At 39.0% G+C, this 7,252-nt stretch overlaps 1 protein-coding gene across 1 annotated transcript in view; it reads right to left on the bottom strand.

Moving 5' to 3' along the window:
• The window catches only part of Sh3kbp1 (SH3 domain containing kinase binding protein 1), a 359,863-nt gene that overhangs the window by 147,330 nt on the left and 205,281 nt on the right, over positions 1–7,252 (bottom strand). The window lies entirely within an intron of this gene.

Raw genomic sequence — 7,252 nt, 5'->3', positions numbered from 1 at the left:
CCTCTTTCCCTTTCCCCTCCCTCTCCCCCTCCCCTCCCCCCTCTCTCTATCTCTTTCTCTCTCAGCAATGGTCCTAGAAAAGGTAACTGTTCCTTTCTAGTAAAAAGAACCTTAACTAAGTGATTATTATATGATAAGTACTTTTCTAATCATTGTATATATTTACTTAATCCTCATACTACCCCTCAGTGACAGATCATCTTGATATTCTAATTTTAAAGATGAGGAACATAAAGCACTGAGTCACTAACTTGCCTTCTAAGGAATCAGAGTTAGGATTTGAACCTGTCCTATCTGACCTGACTGAAGTGTGTGTGTGTGTGTGTGTGTGTGTGTGTGTGTGTGTTTTGACTTCAAACTCATTATTATGTAGCTGAGGTCACATGATCTTGAACTGTGTACCCTACAGCCTCCACCTCCAAGTACTTGAATTACAACCTTGCAGGAATACACCTGGTTTATGCAGTGCTGAGGATCAAAGCCTGGGCTTTCTGCACGCTGGGCAAGCACTCTACCAACTGAGCTCTATCTCCAGTCTGTAGAAATACAATAATAAGAGCTTCTGAGACTGTAAATCTTGGTAATGATCTGGCTGCAGTTAAATATTTCTTGGAAAATACATTAGGCTGAGTGTTTCATGAAGTACGCGTCAAGCATATATAAATAGCAGAAAACATTCAACCTGTCAAAAAATAACCCTTGGGGATAGAGAAATGGCTCAGTACTTAAGAGCACATATTGTTCTTCCAGAGGACCAGAGCTTTCTGCCTAGTCCCTATATCAGGCACCCTACAACCACATGTCGCTCCAGCTCCAGAGGATCTGATAGGCTCTTCTGACTTCCAAGAGCAACTGCACTTACACAGGGAACATGGCTGGCTTGTATGTGCGCACGCACACACACACACACACACACACACAACACACACACACACACACAACACACACACACGCGCACACGCACACACACACACACACACACACTTTAAAATAATAATAATCTTTAAAAAAAAAAACCTGTAACATTGTTTCCTATTCCCTACCAACCCTCCCTCTCCTTTTCCTAGACAAGGAAACATGGATACAATGGGAATAAATAAACTGAAGTCTAAAAATCCCATATGCTTCATTTAACCAGTAAGCATCATGATACCATCTGCTCATTGAGAGCCACAGAGTTTGCAATCACTCTAAAGATGTCATAAAATCTTATCTTTCCATCCAACTGAGGAATATTCAATAATCTAAGTCTTAGATGAGTTTTTAAAAATCTTACCCAGTTGCATTTATTAGCCAAAGAATACATTAGCTCCTGGGGCTCACCAGAGCTTATTTCTCTTCAAAGGAGTGGAGATTATGTTTGTTTAAATGAAAACAGCCTTTATAGACTCATCTATTTGAATACTTGTGTCCCCAGTTAGTAGAACTGTTTGGAAAGGATTAGGATCATTGTTGGAGGAGTTGTGTCACTGGGGATAGGCTTTGAGGTTTCAAAAACACACACCATTTCCAGTTAGCTTTCTGTCTCCTGTTTGAGGACCAAAATGTAAACCCCCAGCTAGTGCCCAGCACCATGCCTGTCTGACTGCTGTCACATTCCCCAAAATGATGGCTATGGATTTTCCTCTAAACTTTAAGCCCTAAATAAACACTTCTGTAAGTTGACTTGGTTTTGGTGTCTTGTCACAGCAATAGAAAAGTAACTAACAGGCATACAGATTTCTTATTTTAAAATTTTTAATGAAGAGAGGGAGGGGAGAGAGAAAATAGTATGTATGTGTATACATACGTACATACATACATACATAAATACATACGTACAAGTGTCATAATGCATTGTATAGAGGTCAGGGGACAGCTGGTAGGAGTAAGTTTTGTCCTTCCATCTTGTCCTTCCAACTAAGCTTGATGGCAGGTACTTTTATCTGCTGAGCAATTGTCTTGGCCCCAGATCCCTTATTTGTTACTGTGTTTGTTTGCATGAGATACAGTCATTCTATGTAGCACTGGAAATTATATTGACCAAGCTGGCCTTGAATTTGCAGTGGTCACCTGTCTCAGCTTCAAGTGTTCTGGGAATACAGGCATGTAAGACTATATTCAGCTAAGACTGTCACTTGATATTTATCTGATTTAATTCTACCATAAAGTTTAATGAATTTTTACTAGCATGGATAAAAAGATTATCAGAGATATGAATGAAAATATTAAAATTCTCTTAACTGCAATTTGGCTGATTGAAACAATTGATTTGCAATTTCCATTTACATACAATTTAAATTTTAATTGTCTGTCACAGGCAAATGTTTCGATGTTGATACCATATAAGGAATTAATTCAAGTAACAGTAATTCTATAAATAAGATTCAAATTGATAGGAGTTAAAAACAGAGACTGCCACAAATAAAAACTAGTAAAAAATAAAAAACAACAATGACAACAAAATCCTTCCAAGAAAGAGATGTCAGAAGTCACTAAGACAAATCAACTAAACCAGGAAGGCATAGGAAAAAGTTCCTGAAAGGATTCTCCATAAGAAACATATACTACCAACCTGTCCAACCATAATGCTTCAAGACATCTTTCCCAACCAGTCTAAAAAGAATGGTTCCCAGATGATTAGAGGAGCCAAGACTAGTCATGACATTAGAGTATAAACATGGAATAAGTTGGCACAAAAACAACTATTCTGTATAGAAAGCCATACCGAGTTAGGTCCTGGGCCTCACCCAAATATCTGCAACTTACCTATAAGTGTATGACACCCACCCCTCCTTTACCTAAGTGTTTGATGCAGAGTAATCATCTGAGTGACTCACCAGCAAGTGCTCTAAATGGCTGAGCCATCTCTCTAGGTCCTACGGACATCTGGACTTCTATCTGAGCTTAATTTCTTTTTTTTTTCTTTTTTTTTAAAGATTTATTTATTATTATAAATAAGTACACTGTAGCTGTCTTCAGATGCACCAGAAGAGGGCATCAGATCTCATTAAAGATGGTTGTGAGCCACCATGTGGTTCCTGGGATTTGAACTCAGGACCTTCGCAAGAGCAGTCGGTGCTCTTACCCACTGAGCCATCTCACCAGCCCTGAGCTTAATTTCAATGGAAACATTTCCTCAAAAGTTTCCTTTCCTGTAATCTCTATTAAATGGAACTTATAACAAACACAAAAATGGAGCATACATCAAACTCCTGTGTATGTGTCACTTGCTTTCAATTACTATCAACTCATGAGCTAGATGGTATATGCCTGTAATCCCAGCATTTGAAAGGCAGAGGCTGGAGGACCAGAAGTTCAAGGTCATCCTTGGCTACTCAAAAGTTTGAATTCAGCCTGATGAACATGAAACCCTGCTTCACAAAACACACACACAAAAAATATCAATTCATCACCAATCTTGTCTTCTCTACAACATTTCATCTGTAAATATTTCAGTTAAATGGTACATTACACAAACTATTCACAGGTATATCTATTTTTAGTATTATGTGGGGGTCCCTCTTTATATCTTAGTAAGAGAAGCAAGAATAACAGTATGTACTGGTTTTTGTTTGGCTGGTTTGTTTATTGTTTTGAGACACAGTCTCTGTATAGCTCAGGTTGACTGGAACTGGCTAAGTATATCAGGCTAGCCTGGAATTTTCAATTATATTGCCTCAGTTTCCCAAGTGCCAGGATTAAGGTGTATAGCACCAAGCACAGCTTCACTATTTCTTTGTTTCAGTGTTGGTAAAGGGCTTTTCCACTGGCATGTAATCTAATCATGAACTTTAAGTGTTACATATGAAACATATGTATAGGGGCTTGGGAGATTACTCGGTTGGTAAAATGTCTACCATGCAAGCATGAGGACCTAAGTTCAGATATCCAGTATCCACATAAAATTCAGATATGGTAGAAAATGTCTATAACCCAACACTGTGAGGTAGAGACAGATGATACATGGAGTTTACTGGACAATCAACCTGATCAACAAGTGAGCTTCAGGTTCAGTGAGGAAGCCCTGTGGGAAAAAATATAGTGTAGAGAGATCAAGAGAGACACCCAATGTTGACTTCTGCCTTCCAAGTGTATACAGTCCCATATCCATAACCCCCATGCATACAGAGATAGAGTGGGGAGGGAGAGGGAGAGAGGGAGGAGGAGGGGGTGGTAGATAGACAAAGAGAGAGAAAGAGGGAGGGAGGGGTAGGTAGACAGATACAGAGAGAGAAAGAGAGAGGGAGAGAGAGAGAAAGAGAGGGAGAGAGAGAAAGAGAATGAATTATCTGCTGATCCAGAGAACTGGGTCTTAATCCTTTATAAAGTTGAATGGAAATTATAAATATGGTACTTGAAGCTATCAAAGATAATTGGATTCCTTTTTTCCTCATACAAATGATCAAGTTAGCCACGTCAGAAGATCAACTGCTTCACTCTAAGCGGGAGACAATGTTTCACATACCAAATTTTGTCATGAAGGATTCAATTTGTGCTTCTGCAAAATGAAAGCAACAAGCCCCATTTTAAAAGGAAACTTTCCTCTTTAAACAAAAATATTGAATACAAAACCACCTCAAAAGTGAAAAGAACCAGATTGTACATTAATAAAACAGTATCACACTCATCAGCGCTCAACTCAGATTATGTAATAACACAATGGCTCCATAAATCAACACAAGTACCCACTGCATCAACAATAGGGAGTAGAGATCCTGTTAAATCATTTCAGATGTTGAAAATGCTGCCTGCAGCCAGTCGAAAAAACTGGGAAGTTTATGTTTGCTCCCAATGATTCACACTGGGTTAAGGGAACTTCTAGCACATGGTTTTATTCTGCAAGGAATCAGAAATCAGAATACACACACATACGCCCACATACATAACACACATACCTTCAGAGTTCAGAACTCTAGTAAAGTTATTATTTCTTTTCTTTTCTTTTTTTGTTTTTGCTTTATGGATTTTTGTTTTGTTTTGTTTTGTTTTTCGGTTTTTTGAGACAGGATTTCTCTGTGTAGCTGGCTGTCCTGTAGACCAGGCTGGTCTTGAACTCAGAAATCCGCCTGCCTCTGCTTCCCAAGTGCTGGGATTAAAGGTGTGTGCCACCACTGCCCAGCTTGTAAAGTTATTATTTCATGTCACTACCCCCAATGCACCAACTTCATTTCACAAAGAAACACTTAAGGACACAACTGGCTGACTTTCAATTATGTACCTGCTCTAACTGTTTCCACCCAGCTCCCTCACTCTACTGATGTCTGCAATCTCCAAAGTACCATGTTAATACATTTTGAAACATTACACCTTCCAAAAATCCTCATGTTTCATATACACAGAGTAGAACAGTGAGAAGAACCAAGGGGCCCTATTAGAGTGATGAGATACAAACAGGCAGATACTAGACATAGTTAGGCAGAAGTGATAGAATTTCCAGATCAATTAGTCAGACACAACCTCAAGGAGGAAAAGGAAAAGAGAGATAGTACTACCTTTATCTGAGATGAGGAAAGGTTGTGGGAGGAGAAGTTGTTGGGGTTTGGATAAAATAACATGAATTAGAATCTCTAGGTGAAAATGATAGAGAGGCATTCCATCCTTGGAAGAAATGTGCTACGACATAAACTTGGGAGTAGCTGGCACGAAGACACACATACATATAATCTTAGCACTTATGAGGCTGGGGAAGTGGCTTGAGCTCAGGAGTTCAAAGGTCACACTGTGAGATCTCACCTCAAGAATAAACAAACAGGGGCTAGGGAAATATCTCAGCACAAGCAAGAGGATTGGAATTCAGATCCCCAGAACCCTTGTAAAAATTACATGGGTATGCTCACTTTTTTTGTAATCCCAGCCTCAAAATGCAGAGCCAGGATCTTCAGAGCACGCTGGATAGGAAGATTTGCTATATCTTTAAACTCTGCGTTTGACTGATAAACTCTGACTCAATGAATATAGTGGAAAGAAAAGAGATTCCTGATATCGCCATCAGGCTTCTTCATATGTACATATGTGAACATACATATACATACACTCACACGCATGCAAGAACCTACAGAAAGAACAAGGATCATGTGTGATACTGATATAATAACTCAATATATTACTGTCAGCTAAATCAAATATTATTAATTGTAATAATAAATCACACATCCATACATCATATACCCTTGATTGACTCAGTGGTTGTATTCTTTTCAAATACTTGAATAAAATGGAGAAAAAAACCCTCCATCCATCATTCTTCTCAAGATGAGTAATCATTTTTTTGTGTGTCTATTTCATAGAATATGAATGGGGCCATGGGAAACATAGTTTTCAGATCATAGGCAACATCACATATCAATAATTGAAAAAAAAAACAACTTGTTCAGGGACACTTCACCAAAGGAAGACTTTAAGTGAAGCATGTTCCAATTTCTTCCTTTGTGCCTTTTCTCTATGGGACTAAATGTCCAAAATGCCCCTATTCCATAAAAGCTGTTTTCAATGCTTGGTGGCATTAGGAAAGGTTGCTAGGGACTGGGTGGATAGTGCTGGTTCTACAGCTGCAGATGCTGATGCAACCTTTAAATTTTGACCTCATTGAGTAATGAAAACCACAAGACAATGATAGACATGAATTAGAAATGTTGCCAGTGCCCTATCCCAAACCTGCTGGCACAAGCGTCAAAGCAAAAAAGCTTAACACTAAATCAAATTAACAAACATTTCTCAAACACAGCACGAGTGTAGCTTATTATAATTTGGAAAATTCCACAGTATTTATCAACTCCTAAGGAAGGCTATGATGCTCAGAAGTGTACCACAGTAGACGTCAGCAGTAGCCACAGAGCTATGGCTCTGGGTGTGTTGCCATAGCAACCGCATACTCAGCAGCAACATGCTGTCTGCTTCTCACCAGCCCAGAACTAGAAGCAGAAGAAAACAGCTAGCTTCCTGATGGGAGCAACCCAGGGAGTCAGAACACAAACTGTCTCTATCATTTGCTCACACGCACACAGGACACTTCCTTTCAATAGTCTGAAATTCTCTCTACCTAACTCTTGGAAAAAAAAACCCACACAATTGCTTTTCTCTACTATATAAATTCAACCAACACACATGAACACAAAGCATTAGAGAGAGATTTAGGGGTAGCTGAAGGATTTCAGGGTCATATATTTTGCTGGGTCCAGGTATGCGTGGCTTCTCTGAATGGGAGATAGAGAAGTGCTGAACCATTTGAAAAGCCATCCCAAGAAACATTCTTTAAAGATTTATATAGATG

The sequence above is a fragment of the Mastomys coucha genome, chromosome X (genome assembly GCF_008632895.1).
Source record: "Mastomys coucha isolate ucsf_1 chromosome X, UCSF_Mcou_1, whole genome shotgun sequence".
NCBI lineage: Eukaryota > Metazoa > Chordata > Mammalia > Rodentia > Muridae > Mastomys > Mastomys coucha.
This window is presented reverse-complemented; position numbering and strand designations above follow the sequence as displayed.